Source organism: Arvicola amphibius, chromosome 2, assembly GCF_903992535.2.
Source record: "Arvicola amphibius chromosome 2, mArvAmp1.2, whole genome shotgun sequence".
NCBI classification, from domain to species: domain Eukaryota; kingdom Metazoa; phylum Chordata; class Mammalia; order Rodentia; family Cricetidae; genus Arvicola; species Arvicola amphibius.
This window is the reverse complement of record NC_052048.2, coordinates 170,190,329-170,212,472: the sequence shown is the minus strand read 5'-3', so window position 1 is coordinate 170,212,472 and position 22,144 is coordinate 170,190,329. Positions and strand designations below refer to the sequence as shown.

General features: G+C 41.2%; 1 pseudogene; it reads right to left on the bottom strand.

Annotated features, from left to right (window-relative positions):
- Positions 1-16,431: 16,431 nt before the first annotated feature.
- LOC119807434 lies at positions 16,432-21,726 on the bottom strand (annotated as a pseudogene).
- Positions 21,727-22,144: the final 418 nt, after the last annotated feature.

Here is a 22,144-nt window from a genome sequence, read left to right as displayed (position 1 = left end):
AATTGTGTTATCATTCCTTGAAAACATTGACTCCTGAAGAGTCTAAATGACGAAGAAAGAAAAGCAAGAATGCATTTCCTGGTGGCTAACATCACATCCAGCTCTGTTCCTTAGCAAAAGTAAATTACGAGCACCTACAAGTTTAGTCACCCATGCACTTTCAAGGATTAAGATCCAAACGTGGCCCTGAAGTTAAATTATAAAATGCACATACTGTCATTTGCAGCCTTATGGTTATTAACTGACCCACGTCACTTTGTCCTCTCCCAGCTCTGAGACATTGGAAGCAAACTAACACTAAGAGAGGGGATCACTTAAGACCCCGTCATGCACACAGTCACAGTCAAGGTTTCAGAATGACTCTGCCATAGTGAAAACATGTTTGAGCACGCAGACCCTATAACATTATCCGTACTTCTCCATGCACTCATGAGCTGCTCCAGTTCTGTGTGCTTCACACCCTCTCGTGCACTGTATGTGTAATGTTCTTGCAACACAGATGCAGTGCTTATGCCTGTAGCTGAGTTTGGTTAGCTTTTCATCACTAATCGGGTCTGGGATTGTGTGTGTGTGTGTGTGTGCGTGCTTGCCTGCGCATGTATGTGTACACATGTTCATGTATGCAGAGGTGAATGCATGTATACTGGCGGGGGGGTATGTATGTAGAGAGCAGAGGCTGACACCAGGTGTCTTCCTTAATCACTCTTTACCTTTGTAGACATAACCATGTATACATGCACACACACATATTTATGCAAGTGTACACACAGGCATACAATAATTATAGTAATGATAATAATAAATAATAATAATAATAATTAAAGAAGAAAAGTAAGATAACAGTAAAGCATTCTTGAAACATGTAAACCTGATTAGAATACATAGTTGAGACCGCTGGCTAACTCACTGTTCTTAAAGGCACATAAAGCAAACTATTCTAGATGTATATCAAATTGTTTAATTTTATAAAAACTGGATTCTTATCATTTAACATTTTTCCACTTTGCTCCATAAAAAATGGTCATTTTCTTTTCTTATTAAACTTTTTTATTCTTTTCAAAAAGGATAAATAATAGTAGCTTTGAGATTGTACTTGGAGAAAGGATAAACAGAGAAATCATCTTTAAGACACTGTTTTCAATATAGAACTTCTATTTAGAAGTTAATTCATTTGTCATTTAGCATGTACCTCTCACTCCTTACCTAGAAAATTTATCTGCTCTGACACCTAGTTCCCTGACAGTCAAATGAGGAAAAAATATGTGTACCCTCATACACTTCTGTTGCCTTTATTTTTAAAGTTAGCATTAATATGCAATTGTACAATCAGATGACGTTCACGGTGATGTCTCCATGGATGCTCACAGCATATGCTGCCCACATCTGTCTCTTTGCTGTGACTCCTTTCCTCACCCTTTCCATCCTTGACCATTCCTTGAAACATTTTCAGGATTATCTTTGTTCGTTTGTTTCTGCAGATGAAAGAGGACACGCGACACTCATTTTTCTGTGACTAGCTTATTTTGCTTATCAAACTTTCTCCAGTTCCACTCATTTTACTACAAAGAGCAGAATTTTGTTATTTTTTAATGGCTCCATTGCATCTCCATCAGATTTCCTTACCCACTCACCTGTTGAATGGCACTTAGGCTGACTCAACTTGGCTATTGTGTATGGTGGAACTCACCCCCTCTCTAAGGTTCGTGTGAATGTTTCAGAGGTAAAACAAGAGACGGGGCTCCAGTGCTGTAATAAAGGCTGCTGCTGCAGCTCACCAGGTAAGTGTCATTTACTTCCTCAAAATTGTTGATCCTCAGGACAATTTATTAACCTGAAATACTCAGAGTTTAAATTGTCAGTGTTTTGGAATTGGTTATGTTTAGGGACCTCTACTAGGGTTCATTAAACAACCTAATGACTGACAGAAAGGTAATTCCCAATTAAAAGCAGAAATACGAACTGAACATGGTATCAGCACTAATCTGACCGGTGCACTTTCTCTTAGTGAGCAAAATTTTGAGAAACTAAAAGATAAAATTCCAGTATAACAAGCAACTAAAACTGAGGAGCTTAGTGTGATGACATAATGCTTTTTGCCATGAAGCTCTGCCAGGCTGATAGGTTTCCATTACACCTGCCGAAGGGAACTATTTTCTCCCCTTCTTGATCTGACAGGTGACTTCAGACCTTACACCCACCGAGCTAGTATGGGCAATGACAACCACTATCTTTGGAAATCTGCCTTTCCTGTTTTCATGTCTAACAAGCTCTGTTCGAGGAAATAATCCCTCTAGATCTAAACGTTGATACGAAATCTGACAGTGCTTGGAAACTAACGACACGGTGTATTCATTTCGTATCAACTTTAATATTTAACTCGCATGAAAAAGTTCTATCCGACAGGATGAGTTAGTAGGCATCTCATTGGTATGCCATGTTGCATTTCCAGGCAATGATGATAGCTCTAATGAACACAAACAAACACAGACGTGATTTTATAACATCGTAGTAGGAGAATGGTCATAGGGCAGAATTTAGGAGAGCCATGTGTCCAGGAATCGAAACATGTGAGTGGAAAGAATAACTGATAGCTGCTCAAATCAGTTCTGGGAGCAACTGGAAACAATGCTCTAAGAAGGAGGAGTCTTCAGCTGAACCAGGTAACTGGCATTGCCACCCTAGGCTCTGAGGCCCTTCAGTCACTCGACAGATACTTCACTTGCCGTTCTTGCCGTCAGAGGAGAGAGGTCACACCCAGCAGCTGCCCGTGAGTCATTCCGTGAATCACAGGGTAGGATCCCGGGAACCCATTACAGCATGGACTGATGCCCGAAGCCTCATCCCTGGCCTGCAGGTGGGCACACTTGCCCTTTCTCCCCACCCTCCAGCACAAGTATTGAGCTGCCCATTCTCTTTCTCACCAGGAGTAGCCAAACCCCAGCAGGGTAAGAGATGAATGAGCGACATCAAGATGGGAGATAAAAGAAAAATGGGCGAGGAGCTTCAGAATTCGTTAGAAAAGAAGCTTTGTTAGCCACCAGAGCTGTGAGTAACCCACTTTTAATGACTCTGCATGCATTTAAAATATTCTGTTATTTCTTTCTTTATTTCTTCCTTGACCCAGCTGTGGTTCAGTAGTTGACTGTTCAGTTTCCATGAGCTTGTAGGCTTTCTGGGGGTAGCATTGTTGTTGAATTCTAATTTTAATCCATGGTGATCCAATAAGATGCAGGTGGTTACTAATATGTTTTTGTAACTGTGGATGTTTGCTTTGTTACCGAGTATGTGGTCAATTTTCGAAAAGGTTCCATGAGCCGCAGAGAAGAGGGTATATTCTTTCCTGTTTGGGTGGAACGTTCTATAGATGTCTGTTAAGTCCATTTGGTTCATTACCTCTATTAAGTCTCTTAATTCTCTGTTAGGTTTCTGTCGAATTGACCTGTCCATTGATGAAAGAGGAGTGTTGAAGTCTCCCACTATCAGTGTGTTTGGTTTGATGGCTGTCTTGAGTTCTTGGCTGACGGTGGAGGAGGACTGAGAAACCAAGGACAACGGCAATGAATGTGAACTCTACAGCATGGACGGGCTCACTGTGAGCCTTAACCTTCACCTGGCGATGGATGGAGATAGAGACAGAGCCCCACATTGGAGCACCGGACTGAGCTCCCAAAGTTCTGATGAGGAGCAGATGGAGATGATGGAGGACTCCCATTGGCTAATAAAGAAACTGCCTGGCCCATTTGATTGGCCAGCCCTTAGGTGGGCAGAGTAGACAGAACAGGAAGAAGGAAGTGAGGTAGATGGCTCAGTCAGATGCTACGCCTCTCCTAAGTTAGGCAGACCACTGTGCCTCTCCTCAGAGAGAAGCCAGACGCGATGAAGCTCCAGCCCAAGATGGACATACGCTAGAAACTTCCCGGTAAGGCACCACTTTGTGGTGCTACACAGATTATTAGATATGGGTTAATCAAGATGTGAGTAAGAGGCAGAAAATAATGGGCCAGGCAGTATTTAAAAGAATACAATTTGTGAGTTGTGATTTCAGGGCATAAGCTAGCTGGTGGCTGGGAGCCTGGCGGCGGGAAGCTGGCCCGCAGCCCCTCCACTACAGAATGGCACCCAACGTGGATAACTGAATCCACAGAAAGCTTGAGAAAGCTTGGGAAAGAATAGAGTAAAGCATGGCTTCTTGGTAGCAACAATTTCTCGGGTCTGAACGTGTGTTTTTCGGTTTTCAGCCATAGCCAAAAAAAAAAAAAGCTATGCTGTTTAAAAATGCCGGCTTTCTGGGCTGTCCTGCCAGTGCAAACTCTGACTCTTTGAGGCAGGAGGGCCGGCTACAGAGAGAGGACTTGAGTGTTGTCTGTGGACATACTTTTGCAGCTTGATTGCTGGCAGGGACCATGAAACGCCATAGAGTTGTGGCCATAAACATGGCTACAGCCGGTACCTCTGCCATGAGGCTGGAAAGCTAAGGAATGGGCTGGATCTAGCTGTCAAAGCCACGGCTTCAGTCTTACCGATATTGTTTGGTAAATTAAAGACTCATGTGGTCACAAAAAGATAGATATACAGTAAAAGAAAGATTCAAAGTCGAAGAAAACATCAAAATGGTTTACAATGTGTTGAAAATATATGCAGGCTAAAGGTGACAGTTCTTAAAATTAAAAAGAAGGAAGTAGTTTTTTGTGGTGGTACACACCTTTAATCCCAACACTTGGGAGACAGAGATTGACCTCTGTGACTTCAAGGTGTGGTAGCACACACCTTTAATCCGAATGCCTGGGAGGCAGAGACAGACAGATCTCTGTGAGTTCAAGGTGTTGTAACACACACCTTTAATACCAGCACTTGGGAAGCAGAGTCAGTGGATCTCTGAGAGTTCAAGGACAGCCTGGTCTAAAGAGTTATCCCAGGCCAAAGATATATAGAGAACCTGTCTCAAAAAAGTAAAAGTAAAAATAAACGAAATAGAGGTTAAAACAAAGCTGCACAAAGATGGAAAATATACAGAGAATCTTGATACTGTATACTATTATGCTCTCTTTGAATTGTTTGAATGCTGAGGAAGGAGAAACAGCTGCTAAAAGATATTTGTTTGTAAATGCTGCTGAACTAATCCAAGAAAGATATCTTGAAAATACCTTGACTTCAGAATTTGGATCTAAGGATATGATACTTTGGAAAAGAGATTCTTCTTTTGTTTTTACAGAAAATGAGACTCTGTGGATTGCTTCTATCCCAATATGGTATGATAGACCACGCCCTCCTGAAAGGTTGCTGTGAACACCTTCAGAAAATTATTTCATCCAACTGATGACTGAGATGAACCTGGCACACAGGTTACACCATGAAAGACCTAATTAACAGCGTCCCCATTCAGCAGGAAGCAGTTTGGAGAGAAATAACTGTGCCCATATTCCCAAATATTGTTTATAAATGTTCTTTTCCATTTAAAGGGGGAGATGATATAGATATAAATAAGTTGGATTGTTGTGAATCTTGGTTAATGATATTAAGGTCAATCTTGTTATATGTATTTCTGATCTTGATTAAGGTATTGTGATTGTGTAGTTCTTTTAAAAATGTAATGTATAATTAGGAAATATAGGTTGTTAATGGATAATCGTCGATAACAGTAAAGCTTATAGTTATGTTAGTTAGATTTTCTAGATATATAGAGATATATTTAAGTTAAATAGGCATTCTTCATATCTTTCAAAGACTACAGAATATGGCATTTTAAATGTCTTAATAACTTAGGACTTTTCATGACAATGAGACACATCTGCTCCTGGCAGCACCAGCTACTTCAAGAGGAAGATGGGCATCGAAGTGGCTCCTTATGGAGTTTGATAGCCATTTGGGCAAGAAACTGCTCTTGCCTGGACTGTTGCATAAACTGGACACAGAGAACCCTCAGAGAGAGGACTGCTGAACTTGCCTAAAGGTGAGATTGTTTTTCGGGGTTCCTCATTCAAGAAAGAGTCTGTGAGACATTCTGAAGGACACAGCAGATAGTGACTGAACTGTCTTTGAAAATTCTCTGCTTCATGAAAATGTCTGTTGGATACTATGGGCCTGAAGGCCGAAGATGGATGCCCCAACAGTACAAAAGAACTTTGGGTGACTGTCCAGGCAGCGAGATGTCTCTGTCATTTCTAGAGTTTGGAAGTTGCTTATTTCTTGTTTACTTAGGTAATATTATATTTTTCTGGAGTCTTTGATGGAGTTGAAGAATAGATAGATAGTTATAGTTTTCCTTAGTTATGATAAAAGATAAAGTAGATATAAATATTGTAACTGTAATTCTTACTTGATAACTGTTTTGTTATATGTAATTTTACTATGTTAAAGTTAAAGTCTTTCTTTTTTGTTTAAACAGAAAAAGGGGAAATGATGGAGGACTCCCATTGGCTAATAAAGAAACTGCCTGGCCCATTTGATTGGCCAGCCCTTAGGTGGGCAGAGTAGACAGAACAGGAAGAAGGAAGTGAGGTAGATGGCTCAGTCAGATGCTACGCCTCTCCTAAGTTAGGCAGACCACTGTGCCTCTCCTCAGAGAGAAGCCAGACGCGATGAAGCTCCAGCCCAAGATGGACATACGCTAGAAACTTCCCGGTAAGGCACCACTTTGTGGTGCTACACAGATTATTAGATATGGGTTAATCAAGATGTGAGTAAGAGGCAGAAAATAATGGGCCAGGCAGTATTTAAAAGAATACAATTTGTGTGTTGTTATTTTGCATGTAAAGCTAAGCATGAGGGAGCAGGGCGACCCACAGCCCATCACTACATGGAGAGAGATCATGAGAAAGTCAGAACCATGAGGGACGCGTTCACCCACTGAGACGGCAGGACAGAACTAATGGGAGACCACCAAGTCCACTTGGAATGGGACTGATGGAACATGCGACCAAATCGGACTCTCTGAGGGTGGCTGATGGTGGAGGCTGACCGAGGAGCCAAGGGCAACGGCGATGGGCTTGGTCTCTACGACATGGACGGGCTCTGTGTGAGCCTTGTCAGTTCGGTTGCTCACCTTCCTGGACCTGGGGGGAGTTGGGAGGACCTTGGTCTCAACATAGTGTATAGAACCCTGATGGCTGTTTGGCCTCAAGAGGGAGGGAGTGGGGGTGTGGGTGGAGGGGAGGGGAGGGAAGGGGGAGGAGGAGGGGAGGAGATGGCAATTTTTAATAAAAAATAAATAAACTGGAAAAAAAATATTCTGTTATATCAGGTTTATTCTATCAGGCTCTGATTATTTGTTTAGCATCTGAAGTACAATATTCTCTTTAAAGGCTTTGGCCTCCTTAAAAATCTTCACTACATTTTTAAAACACATTGTGATTTCGGTTTCCTCTTTGCTTTGCTTTGGCTCGAGCCAAATGCAGCAAGTTTATTATTTTGTTGTTTTTCGTTTGTAGCCTAGTTTTTTTTAATATGTATTTTCATCTTCATTGTCATTTTTCTTGCCCAAGATGTGTTTTTAAATTGTAATTAAGTCAATTATTCTGATACTAACTGCAATCACATATTAACATCACAAAACATTAATAAAAGTTCACAATTTTTTAGAGAATGTAAAAGTGGCAGCCTTCTCTATAGTCAAAATGAAGGCAGAAGGCTGTTCTAAAGTACATGCCTATTCACTGCACTGCCCTGTTTTCAGCTCTTCTGAGGAGACCCAAGTGGTCCAGTATCAGGCGCAGCATCCACTTACCTTTGCAGCATCTACCGCCTGCTCCCTTTCTGTGCTTGAATCCCTTTGTAGTGGATAGAGCTAAAAGTGTCTATGAGCCCTTTTAAAGTCACAGGTATCTTTCTCTTTCTTTCTTTCTTTCTTTCTTTCTTTCTTTCTTTCTTTCTTTCTTTCTTTTTATTTCTGTCTGTCTGTCTGTCTGTGTCTGTCTCTCTTTTCCTTCCTTTCTTTATTAAATTTTTTTTCCATTCCAACCACAGTTCTCCCTCAACCCCTCCTCCCACCTCCTCAGCCCACCCCCATTCACTCCTCCCAAGGGGTAAGGGCTCCCATGGGGAATAAACAAAGCACAGATTTCATTCTTGTGTGCCAAGACTTGGGTGCCAGTGATGTCTTTATAGAGTTTTAGAATGTGGTTCTCTGAAAATATCATACAACTAGAAATCATAAGCTTAATTTCAGATTCTTTAATTAAACATAAGCTAATCATACACTCTTAAGGATTTCTCACCAACTGTTTAATAACAAAGTGGACATTCCAGTGGTGGTGTTTAAGATCTATTTTTCATGAGCATCTTATCCTCAAAGAGCTTTTTTTTCTCTTCTGTTTTTCTTCACATTGTTCTACACTGAGAATATTATCCAATACATCAAAACTGCAAGAAAACACAGATAAAAATTTGCTTATCAAATATGTACACATTAGAGTACTACTCAGCAGTAAAAAACAATGACATCTTGAATTTTGCATGCAAATGGATGGAAATAGAAAACACTATCCTGAGTGAGGTAACCCAGACCCAAAAAGATGAATATGGTATATACGCACTCATAAGTGGATTCTAGCCATAAATCAAGGACATTGAGCCTATAATTTGTGACCCTAGAGAAGCTAAATAAGAAGGTGAACCCAAAGAAAAAATTATAGTTATCCTCCTGGATATTGAAAGGAGACAAGATTGCCAGGCAAAAATTGGAAACTGGGGAGTGGGAGTAAGGGGAGATGGGGAGAAAAAAATGAGAAGGGGAGGATGGGGAGAGGTTGAAGGAATGGAATGGTTAGGATGGAGGAAGGGTGGATATGGGAGCAGGGAAGTATATATCTTAATTAAGGGAGCCATTTTAGAGTTGGCAAGAGTTTTGACTCTAGAAGTATTCCCAGGTGTCCATGGAGATGTCCCCAGCTATATCCTTGGGCAGCTGAGGAGAGGGAGCCTGAAATGGCCCTATCCTATAGCCATACTGATGAATATCTTGCATATCACCATAGAACCTTCATCTGGCGATGGATGAAGCGAGAGACAGAGACAAACCCACATTGGAGCACTGGACTGAGCTCCCAAGCTCCAAATAAGGAGCAGAAGGGGGAGAACATGAGCAAGGAAGTCAAGACCACGAGGGGTGCACCCACCCACTGAGACAGTGGGGCTGATCTACTTGGAGCTCACCAAGGCCAGATAAACTGGGACTGATATACCATGCAATCAATCTGGACTCTCTGAACGTGGCTGATGAGGAGGGCTGACTGAGAAGCCAAGGACAATAGCACTGGGTTTTGATCCTACTACATGTACTGGCTTTATGGGAGCCTAGTCTGTTTGGATGCTAACCTTCCTAGACCTGGATGGAGGAAGGAGGACCTTGGACTTCCCACAGGGCAGGGAACCTTGACTGCTCTTTGGAGTGGAGTGGAGTGGAGGGAGGGGGAGAGAGATGCAGGGAGTGGGAAGGAAATGGAAGGAGGGGAGGAGGTGGAAATTTTTAACTAAAAATAAATTTAAAAAAAGAAAAAGGAAAAAAATTGCCTATCAACATGCATTGGTTTCTCTAGTAAAATAAATCCAATGAGCTGGGCAATGGTGACACACGCCTTTAATCCCAGTACTCCAGGAAGCAGAAACAGACAAATCTCTATGAGTTCGAGGCCAGTCTGGTCTACAGAGGGAGTTCCAATATAGGCTCCAAAGCTACAGAGAAACCCTGTGTCGAAAAATCAATGTGTGTGTGTGTGTGTGTGTGTGTGTCCTAAAGATAATAGGTAATTGACTATATTGCCTTTGGGAGAAGGTGAGATGTTAGAGATAATCTGACATGGGGATTATTATTATTAAATATCTACAACTAGAAAGAGTCAAATTGTAGTGAATGGACTCATTTTTAGCCAGCTACTTCGTATTTTGAGATGTGACTCTTGATTTATATGCTAAACGCCCTATCATATCTTCTTGACTCTTTTAAAGAGTAACTAGTAGTTGCAAGCCATTTTCTTCTGATTACAACCTAAACTTATACTTTCTGTTTTCTTATAATCTGTGCCATCTGAAAACTGATTTGAACATAAATTACTGTATTTCCTGATTCTAAGATATTATCTTGAATGGAGAGCAAAAAATACTATCTAGTGAATGAATCCCCTGATTGTGAGACACAGCAGTTTTTGAACTTTCAAAGCAGAAAACCACGCATTTGAAATCAAAGATATAACAAGTATTTTTTTTTTCTGCAAGAAATCAAGCTTCATTCTGTGGTCCTTGCTATACAAGTAAATTCTGTGTTTTTTTCCATTTAAATATGTGGGACAGACATAGGCAATTTCAACTGGTTTCTAAATAAGATGAAATGAAGGGCTTGATCTCTCCACAGTGAGGAAATGCCAGCTCTTCAAAGGGCGCTGTCTGCCCAAGTACAGGTTGTACCGCCTCCGGGTCAACCTTTCAGTGTGGGTATTCTGTTGTCTGTCCTTGACTATGGTCTATTTTTGCTATTTCTCATTTTATCCGGAGGTGTTTCAAAGCCCAGGCAGAATTTCAGAATGGAGCAAAAATATTATTATTTTATTATTTAAGTATCACATTGACTTAAAGTTTGGCTGATCATCATAACCATCCTTCATTTCATGACGTGAGTGGTTAACTGGATTAGTGTTTATCATTACTTTATTGCTTTCCGGAGTACCAGTGAAATGACCAGTCACACAGAATTTCTGGTACTGACAGAAATGATGATTCCCAGGGTTGGAAAAATGGATCAGCATTTAAGAACACTTGCTGTTCTTCCAAAAGCTCCAAGTTGGGCTCATAGCCACCTTTAACTCCAGTTCTAAGAGATCTTACAGCCGCTTATCGTCTCCATAGGAATCTATACATATGACCACATAAGACACATATACACACACTTGTTGGGCAGACAGCACCCTTGCTCAAAATCATTTTACTGTCCCATTCTGCCAGGGATATCCCAACAGGGAGCACACTCCACTGATCACACAGATTCTTGGATGAATGGGGATTAAAAACATCCAGTCTTTTAACTACAGTGTACAGATGGACTTCGTATGAACGTGAGAGGTGGGGGAAGATTATTCTTCCCTTGAGGGCTTGGCATAGGTATTATATTCATGTGAGTAGAAGCTCAGAAATTGTATTTTAAATATATGCAAGTTAGATTCACAATTTTTTGTTGGTAGTGGTGTTTTATTTTTATTTTCATTTTTTTTTAATCAGGACAGCTTTGGAACCTGTCCTAGAACTTGCTCTGTAGACCAGGCTGGCCTCAAACTCACAGAGACCCACCTGTCTCTGTCTCCTAAGTGCTGGGATTAAAGCGTGCACCACCACCATTCTGATTAAATGCTAGTGACTGAAAGTTAAGACAACCTAGTACTGCAAAGAACCAGGTCATTCCCTTTCCAGTTTACAATCAGAGTCACCTGTTAGACAACCTGAAAGGCAGGGTTTTGGGGTTGGGCTGTTTTCATATTATTTTTCCCCTTGAAAGTAGAAAGTGATTTAAGGTGTGGCAACACAAACAGTACCTTGTATTTACACAATACTTCTTCCTAAGGTGTTGGCAGATTTTATCCACACTGGCTCCTTTTCAGCATGGGATCCATGGATAGAGATGATGACTAGGAATCAAGACGACAAAAGAATTAAGTCTATGATGTCATTTATTCACAAACAGAATGGATTCTGAAATTAGAGTAAAGACAAGACCACATCTGGGTGTTCATCACCTTGCTTCCAGAGAAAATTATCTGTTTTATGTCTACCTTTAAAATACTTTAGCAAGATGATGAGGTAAGATGTCTTTAGTAAAATTTTTGGAGCTTAGTGCTTGAATAGGGATGTGTCTATAATAAAATCTAAAATGTAAGGAGGAGATGAGAATATTAGAATATCTTCTTGCTTACAGAAATTAAGGTATTCAGTTTGACATTATTTCAGTATGAATTGCATTAAAAACGTATAAAATAGACAAGCTAATTTTTAAAAAGTTATTAGGACTTCTGGAAAACAACATATACACCTAAACCAATTTTTGAATTTTAAATTTAATGAAAATGAGATGTTTTGAAATATATATGTTTTTAAAAAATATTTTTATTTATTCTTTGAGAATTCCTCACATGCATACCTTATCCACTCCCATTCTTCACCAGCTCTGCCAAGGCCTCTTCATCACAAAAAAAAAAAAAAAAAACAAAACAAAAAAAAAAAAACATGAGCCTAATTACTGCAGTCCTGATTACCTGAGTTTAATTAATGCTGTTCATATGTGCATGAATATAGGCCCATCCACTGGGACACGGTTAACTTACCAAGGGCCACATCCCTGAAGGAAATTGACTGTCCTTCTCCTACCGTCACCAACTGCCTGTAGCTCCTCAGCCATGGGTGGGGATTTGAGGGCTTCCCCCATCTATACCAGAATGTTGAATAGCTTGACACGGTGCAGATGTTGTGTAGGCAACCACAGCTCCCATGAGTTCATGCGTGCTGTGGTCCTGTCACGTCCAGAAGACATCACTTCAGAGCAGCCTGACCCAACCTCTGTCTCTTATAGTCTTTCTACCGCATTTTTCTATGATGTCCCTTGAACCTTGGGGAAGGAGGTAATAGAAACACTCCACTGAGGAATGAGCTCTATACAGCCATTTTATTCTCTACACTTTGACCAATTGTGAGCCTCTGGATTAACTGCTGTCCACTGCAAAAAAAAAAATAATTTCTCTGATGAGGATTAAGAGATGTGCAAATCGGAGGATGTAAAGATCAATGTTTAGAAGTATGGTTTGAATGAAAATGGTCCAATAGGTTCATATGTGTTTTAATTCTTAGTCCCCATTGATAAATTGTTTTTAAAGGATTAGTAGGTATGTCCTTGTTGGAAGAGGTTTGTCAGTGAGGATGGGCTTTGAGATTTCAAATCTTATACCAGGCTCAGTCTCTCTGTCTCTGTCTCTGTCTCTGTCTCTGTCTCTCTCTCTCTCTCTCTCTCTCTCTCTCTCTCTCTTTCTCTCTCTCTCTCTTTCTCCTGCCTGTAGATCATCACAATGTAAAGTTCTCAGCTACTCTTCTAGCTCCATGCCTGCCTGCATGCCACCATGTTCCACGTCATGTTGATAATGGACTGACCCTCTGAAACTATAAGCATAACCCTATCAAATGCTTTTGTTTATAAAAGTTTCTTTGGTCACGGTTTCTCTTCATAGCAATAGAACAGCAACTAAGAGAGCAGTTTGATACTCCATCTATTTACTACATTGTTAATAGTAATTTCTCCCTTGAAGCTTATTACTTTCCCAGCCACGGGCTTTTGACCTAGTTCTCAGTAGTAAACATGAGTTCTGGCTTCTGGGAGTGGGTTTTAAATCTAGTCAGAAAGTGGATGGTTATCCCCCATAGCGTTCTTGCCACTACTGTACCAATGTGGATATCTAGCCCTGTGTGCTACTATTGTAGTTCACAGAGTTCAGAGCTGAGCTACATGTAAAGCTACTATTTTAGAAGCTTCATAGAAAGATATTCTACATGGAATTACCCTATATTGGGAGATAACACTTCTCCCAAACACCATATGTTTTATACACACCCACACAGCCACACATACACACACACACACACACACACACACACACACACACTGCTAGAGAAGAGATGGCTCAGTGATTAAGAACATTTGTTCTTTCCAGAAGATTGACGTTCAAGTTCCCAAAACTACAATTGTGTCTCCCAACCATCTACTCCAATTCAAGGGGTACTGACCTTCTCTGACCTCCCTGGCACCAGGCACACATGTAAAACACATGCATCCACACAGGCCAAAACATTCATACACATGAAATAAAATATGAATCCAATATAAAGAGTCCAGTATCAGGTATGGGATTACCCCCTTTAAATTGTTGGTCAGGGAAGCGCCATAGGCTCCCCTAAAAAAATAAGGCTTGCTCTTGCTCTTGACTCCCCCCAGAACTTGATGTTAAGATCCTATTCCTGGCTGACTGTGGGGGCGCACAACTTTTATCCCAGCCCTTGGGTGCCAGAGACAGGCATGAGGACAGCCTGGCCTACATAGTAAGCTCCATGCCAGCCAAGACTGTGTCCCAAGATTTCGGGAAGTGAATTTTGGGTAGAGACACAGCTGAGTCTAGATAGAGCCAGTTTTACTCCATCTCCCTCAGTCTTTACTGCATCCATTCTGCAAAATTTAAAGAGATTTTAGAGATCTACATTTCACATGAGCACCTCTGTATTTTAAATTTCTCTGTTTTGAATAGTGAGTGAGTGTCACAAAATATACTTGCAAATAGTAGGCAAAGCTCACTGGCCCCATGCTCCCTTTGGCTTAGTTGGGTTTATTTCCTTTTGGTGCTTTTAATATACTCAAGAAAAACTTAAAAAGTAAACACTGTCCCTGCTCCTAAACATGCTCTCCAGCCCTCTTTAATCCCTACTGTTCATTTTCAATAAATTAAAAATCTACTTAACTTTTCAAGGATTTTCAGTGCCCATAATCAAGTGTAAATTCCTTAAGAAAATTTTAGGGTCTCTCTCTTCCTTCATGCTGCTTTCTACGTTGGCATATGGTGGTCTGTTGGAAGATGCCCCTTTTGCTTTTGCCCTCTGTTGATCTTGTACTCCAGCTAGAATATTGTGTGCTGTCTGGAGCCCTTTAAGTGATGTTTACACAGCTTACCAGAACACAGAGTACAGGAAGAACTTAATCATGAAACTATTCCTATAATTGATACAGAGTGACCTGTTTTGACCCACTGGATATATTAAAAGTAAATGCAATAAGCGTTATTGAGACCTTCCTGTGTGCTGCTCAGCTAGGCATTAGAGTTATGAAAATTTAAAGCATTGTTTTCTTCAAATTGTTTCAGCCTCAGTTAGAAATGCCATCCACAGGTGGAACAGGGAGGCCTTCATGGAGTTTTGGGGACGATGCTGACAGAGACTAGAGTAAGGAAAGAATGGAAACGTAATTTAGAGAGTAAATACATGAGAGGAATGCAAGGAGGAATAGACACTTTTCACATGAGGCATAGAAAGTGGAGGCGTTTTAGGCAGAAGAAAGAGCTATCAAACAGAGGATTAATGTGTTTATGTAAGGAAGGCGAGCATGAGAATGGCACATTGCTTCCTAGGATTGAAAGTTCGTGGCAGTGTAGACACAGGCTTAAATCATTATTGTCACCCTGTGGTATAGCTTATATGGAATTTGGACTGGAAATCATTTTCCTGAGCCTTCCTGTCACGAGACAGGAGTCTCTTAGCTAAACCATTAAGACTCAACTGATACCTAGTGCTTTTCAAGTCCCTCAGTCACAGCCAATATGGAGGACTGTTGCCACCCACTGAGTGCTAGTATTAGGAAAGGAATGTATTTGAGACTTTTCTGATAAATTTCTTTGTTCAAATCATGTGCTTGCCCCTACCCCTTTACCTGCATTCTGGTGTGTAAGCCTCAACACATATTTTATATTTTTAAATTCAATAAGTGAAACTTTGTTAGACATAATTGGTGGGACTGGGATACTTATTTTATGCTTCGTTTTTACAATATTTAGACTTAAAATACAAATTAATAATGATTCCTGGTTATTTTACCTCTAGGTGCTATTGTAACATTATATGTAACATATATATCATAATATATAATATTATACACTTTTAATAGTTCTGTAAGATTCTTCACGGCTGTGATAACACCTGCAAGAAAGAACTGTGTTGTCATTTAGAAAAATAACGTCCTGTCTGTTGTTACAGTCACATACACAAAAACCCGAGGATAATTCTATAAAGTATAAAACTTTTGAAATGTGAAAGTTTAGAGTTATATATAACAGGAAAGATAAAAGCTAGTAGTAGATTTTAGTGTTTACCAGGATTAAAACAGCATTAAAAGCCTTTGTTTGTTTAGCTCTCACGATATGTGGTTTCACCAGCAAAGCAAACCTCCTTGGGGCTGATTGAGTCAGCTCTCGAAAAGGCGGTGAGCCATGCTGTTGCCATTTAGAGTTGTCCCCATTAAATGCCTTCTCGGAATTAGGTCATACATGGGCACTGGCTGGGCAAGGCACAAAATGTCCCCCACAATGATTGGGATAATTGTTGGTTCTGTCCACCCTTGCATCTCTCCTCTTTCCATCTTTTCATATGGTATTTTTTTCTTTACTGCTATACCTGTTTGTCAATACAACTACAGGTATTGATTTGCTCTGATAGTCACTTGGGCTAAAGGCTGCAGCATTACAAACCTATTGAAAGCCAGAATATTTTTCTGTGTCTTGACCAGCCATGTGTCTATACACTTAGCAGAAGGCCTGCGATGCTAATAGAAATGCAATAACTCTTTCTTTCTTTTTTTTTTTTTCAGCTTGTAGGAACTTTATTTTCCTTCCACCATTTTTCCCTTTGCTCAGGTGTCTGCAGAGGAGCTCAGGACCACTCGGTGGCTCCAACCCACTCCGTGGCCTGCGCTGTGGAAACTGCTGACCAATCCTCAGGGGCTGACTGGGCACTCCAGTCTTCAGTAGGGAACTGAACCTCCCATGGGTGCTCACGGGACATAGTGCCACGCTTGCAGAGTACTTCCCGGGCCAGCATCCACCACATCAGGCCCACTGAGTGAGCTCCCTTGTTGTTGCATGGGATGGTGATGCCCACGTAGCGCAGAGGTGAGTCTGTGTTATACAGGGCAATGGTGGGCAGGTTCACGTGAGACGCCTCTGTGAGGGGCTGGTGGTCAGCCCTGGGATCAGTCACCACTAGAAGCCGTGGCTCCCTGAAGGCTGCCTGGATCTGGTTAGTGAAGGTCCCTGGGGTGAAACGGCCAGCAATCGGAGTGGCTCCAGTGGCAGCAGCAAACTTCAGCATCGCTCGCTGCCCAGGGTTCCTGGAGGAGATGATGCTGACATCAGCAGGGTTCTCAATGGCAACAATAGCCAGCTTCTCCCAGGTCCTCTTCAGATTGATGATGTAGATGCCATTGCTTTTCCTTTTGTAGATGAACTGCTCCATCTGAAAGTCGAGGTTGGTGCCACCTAAGGAATTTGAGGACATCCTCCTCCTTCATCTGCAGGACATCAAGGGCTCCGGAGATTGTGTAAGTTTCCCTTTTAAGTTACGTCGGGAACCAAGAACAACGCTGTATGGACCCGTCCCGGGGCAGCGCGGAAAGGGCAATAACAATTTCTTAACTAAAAGTGAATGACAGCGTTTTCACTGGACGTTTAACAGATTTGAAATAATGGCTGAGTTCTGAATGTGCTACCTTACAAGGTTAATACTGTTATAATTATAGTTTGGAATAAGTAAATTTTAACTTATCATGAAATGGTATTGTGCATAAATATAAGGTGTGTAGTAGTCATATTTTATTGTTATATACCCACAGATTATTTCAGCTTTCAACTGAGTCTTCAGATATAATATCCACTCTTGGCATTTTTTTTCAAGAATACAATATTTTAATTAAAATTACCCAGAGAACCTAGACAACAATGAGGGCTCTAAGAGAGATATACATAGATCTAATCTACATGGGAAGTAGAAAAAGACAAGATCTCCTGAGTAAATTAGGAGCATGGGGACCTTGGGAGAGGGTTGAAGGGGAGGGGAGACGCAGGGAAAGGAGCAGAGAAAATTGTAGAGCTCAATAAAAATAAATTTTTAAAAAAATCTCCATGTTGTATAAGAGATCTCTTAGCTTATTTTTCCCAGCTAACTGAAACTTAGACCATTATCTCTTCAGTTCTCCATTCTAAGCATTCTAGCCCACTGAAGCCACCATACTCAAATCTGTCCATCAACTATTGGAGATTCTACTCTGAATGAAATTATTTAGCATGACCACCTCTCTTTCTGGAAGATAAGCCTCTTTCATATTTTCTGACATTTCTTTCCTTTCCAGGTTTTCTCTGGATTTACACAAGGACTAAGGGTTATTCCTCCTAGCACTGATGGGGGAGCACATGTGCTGAGAAGGCTCTGGTGTGCTTCGAGGTACCTGCCCTTGAAAACCATGTCTGGGGATTAAAAATCAACAAAGCGTTATTGGACTATCTCTATGAGCTCACCAGGAGTCCTGTCTCTGTGCTGTGGAGCCCTGGGATTGGGCTGGAACTCTCTGTCACTGTGTTCATTTCTGAGATCTCATCCTCAACACTGTCTTAATTCTAATGTGACTGGCTCTTTGGGGTTCCTCAAAAGGTAATTTCTTCCCAGAGTCTAACAGGGATATGTTGTTGAAGTCTTTCCCTACACTCTCTTCAATCCTACTTTTCAAGAATAGGTGCTACTTTTCAATATAGCCCTCATGATTGAATCTTGTTGGTGAAGGAGGGGAGGAAGGGAGTCCTGATTGCTGTTCTCATTAACTGGGTCCTTTGCCCTTTCTGGTTTCTAGTTCAAAAAACCTTACCCCTTATTATATATCAGAGAATACTACCCCCGGGGTCATCATCTCTTCCTTCCAGAACTGACATTAAAGGAATATGATTAGTAGAGAGGAATAAAAACACATTGATTTTAACATTTTCCAAGTGGTATATATGTCAGATTCATTTTACCCAAGAGAATGCTAAAGCTCAAAGTGGTAAAAGTAACTTGCAAAATAGCAGAGCCCTGATTCAAAGCCTGGCTATAAAGCATAACGATAGCACCAGATGGCTGGGAGTTTTAAAGCTTCTCATATCTCCCCACAAGCTTTAAACACCAAATATTGCTTGTCAAATTTAAAACATAATTTTGTAGCACTTCTCCAACCTCATTTAATGTTCAGCACATGAGACCGGAAGCAATTGCCCTAATTAATTAGCTTTACAAAACACACTGTAGAAATGAATTAATGATTAGATGAAATTAAAATCTAACTGAGGCAGGCAATTCTACTACTTTCCATTCATGGTGGGGAGAGCTTTGTTTCAGATAAGTGTTATCTGTGATATATCAAAATGCATAATCGTCATTTTAAAGTGTGTTTGACTTAACTTTTAAAAAGAGCAGAAAATTGTTTTACATTTAAAACTACTTGTTGAGGATTAATGGACTAGAATCTATATTATTTAAGACATAATTTGGTTTGAGTTTTTAGAAAGGTAAGATTAAAATTTGTTTATAAAAGGAAGTTACAAATATGATTTTTTTTCAATGTGCATAACAATTATTCAAGACAGATTTTTTTTTTTACTACAGAGAAGAGTTTATTTTTTTTCCTCATGGTTTATTTTTTTTATATTTAAAAATTTCCATCTCCTTCCCTCCTCCTCCCCCCCTCCGTCCCCTCCTCCTCTCCCTTCCCTCCCCTCCTTCTCCCCCTTCCCTCCCCTCCCCTCCACCCATACTTCCCCTCCCTCCCTCTCAAGGCCAAGGAGCCATCAGGGTTCCCCACTCTATGCTAAGACCAAGGTCCTCCCAACTCCCCCCAGGTCCAGCAAGGTGATCGACCAAGCTGAGAAGGCTCCCACAGAGCCCGTCCATGCAGAAGAATCAGAGCCCAGTGCCATTGTCCTTTGCTTCTCAGTCAGCTCCCGCTGTTGGCCACATTCAGAGAGACGGGTTTGGTCGCATGATCCATCAGTCCCATTCCAACTGGAGTTGGTGATCTCCCTTTAGTTCTGTCCCACCGTCTCCATGAGTGAACGCACCCCTCACGTTCCTGACTTTCTCCCTAATGTTCTCGCTCCTTCTGCTCCTCATCAGGACCTTGGGAGCTCAGTCCAGTGCTCCAATGTGGGGCTCAGTCACCTTCCCCATCTGTCGCCAGCTGGAGGTTCCCTAACCGACAGGTTGTTCCAGACTACTGCTAGAAAAAGTGTCACAAAATTAATCATGAAATAAACTCTATCTGACCCTTTGATCACCGTGTTCAATTCATGCTGTCTCTTTAAATTAATTGCATATGCCCTACTTGCATGCATCTTTCTTCAGCCAGTTATCTTAGTAACCCTATAGCACATACTGATCTCCTGGTGATGCTTCCAGCCAAGGCTAGTTGTATCTAGCAAAGCTCTGCTGCCACTACTGCTCCCTTTGGAAACCCTGTTTATCAAGGGTCATCTATACAGAGCTAAGACCCACTGACGCTCAATGCTTCTGTCTCATGATGTCTACCATTTCTCAAGGGACCTGTCTTTTTCCAGTCCAGATGACTGAATGGGCACCAGTACTGTTCATGGTCTGATCTTGGGGAACCATGGAGATTTTATCGAGGTCACTCTTTTATATGCATCATGCTTTTTATGTTGTCTTTTTAATGTAAAAGACTGTGACAGGTTAGCAAGGGGATGGGCTAAAAATAGATCACACGCTCTAAGAAAAAATTTCCCTGTGATATTAAACTCATTATCCATCAGGCAAACCTGCCTTAACTCTTTCCTGCTCTGAGTACCTTTCCAGGGAGCTTTTCTTTCCTTATGCAACAAGTCCACTGTGGGTCTGAATTTTCAAGTGAGGACTTCTGCTGTCTTTCTTCTTGACCTTCTACTCTTGCTTGCCAGTGCCTGCTTGGTATCTGTTCCATGTCCCGGATCTACCTTGAATTCAATGGTCTGAGTTAAATGCACCATTTTCCTTGATCTTCCATCTAGGTTTCCTGTTCCAATGAAACAGAGCCACGTTTACCCCGTTACCTATTTAGAAACTAGCCGTCTTCCCATGCCATCTTCCTCAAACTCACCAATACTCATTGCTCTCTTCTCATAAATCCTGCTCTTCTGCCTCCCGAAAATATCATTAAGTCTATTCGCATCTCGTTCCCACTCTCTTAGCGCTTGCCGAGATTTCTGAAATACAGCTCTTGAGAGATGGCTCAATAAGTAAAGTACTTATCATGTAAGCCAAGGACCCGAATTTGGATCCCTAGCACCCACATAAATTATTGAACAACGCTGTGTGTCTGGAACCCTTGTACCAAGGAGGCGGAGACCCCAGCATCCATGGGGCTCAATAGTCAAGCAGTTTAGAAGAATCACCAAACTCCGGGATCAGTGAAAACCCTTGTCTAAAAAAATTAGGTGGAAAACGAGTGCAATAGACACTTGACATCATTCTCAGGTCTCCGTGTGCAGTGCACAATTGCGGTATCCACATACATACCCAAGCACCAGAACACAGAGTAAACTAACGTAAGGTTTCTGCAATAACATTCTCCCTGCCCTTTTCCTGCTCTAGCTTCATATAAATTATTTAATTAAAACCTCTAAATTTTTCTTTGTCTCAGCCTAGCCTGGTCACAAAGATGTCTGACACTCACCTCTGGAATTTTCCAAATACTATCCCTTATGTATAGAAAGATTGCTATATTTTTTAATCAATGGGTGACCAAATTATGCTTGTTTAGAGCAGAGACCCTCAAAGATCTCATGACAAGAGGATGCTCTGAATATATTTATCTTTTACCGAACAAGTTTGCCCCATTTAATTGTTTGTTTTATAAACAAAAAGCTGAACTGAAACTGGCATCTGTATATGAACCTATAAGATTTGTTTTTAGATCCTGGCAGGAACGTTCAGTTCATGCCTGTCAGTGGCATCAAAGGACGGTGCTCCTGACTGGGGGGTGTCACCCTCTTGGACTTTGCGTGGCACCCTGAAGATGCAGTCAACACTGAGGGCAGGATGGCAAACCCAGAGCAGTGAGGGAAGTACTGTATATCTTCTGCCAGCCAAATCCCTCGACTCAAACCTGGCATGAGTGGGGAGACAGATGTCACTGTCAGATTGCTCCGTCATCCTTGATGTGACCTATCACGAGGTGTTCTGATTTCATATCTAACAGGCTGAGTCATCTCTGCAAGTCTGGACAGTGAAAAGGAGAAAATAATTTTACGTCTTGGCAAGGCCAGTGATGTATACTCCACCTAGAAACAGACCCAGAATCTCCGCAATTGAAGAGAGCATCTGGCTGCCATCTACAGGAAGCTGGGAGCATGCCAGCTTTAATAATTATAGTCAGCTTGCCCACCTTCCGGCGTCACCTCAGGCAGGTGACACACATTCACTTCTGTTCCAAAGCATACCATGCATGAGTGCTAGAAAATTCTGTGAGGTAACTGTCTCATCCTATAAATGGTAACAGTTTGTGGGTACACGGAAGAAAATAATTACGCAGTGAACTCAGAAGAATGTCTTCAAAATGACAACTTAGGAG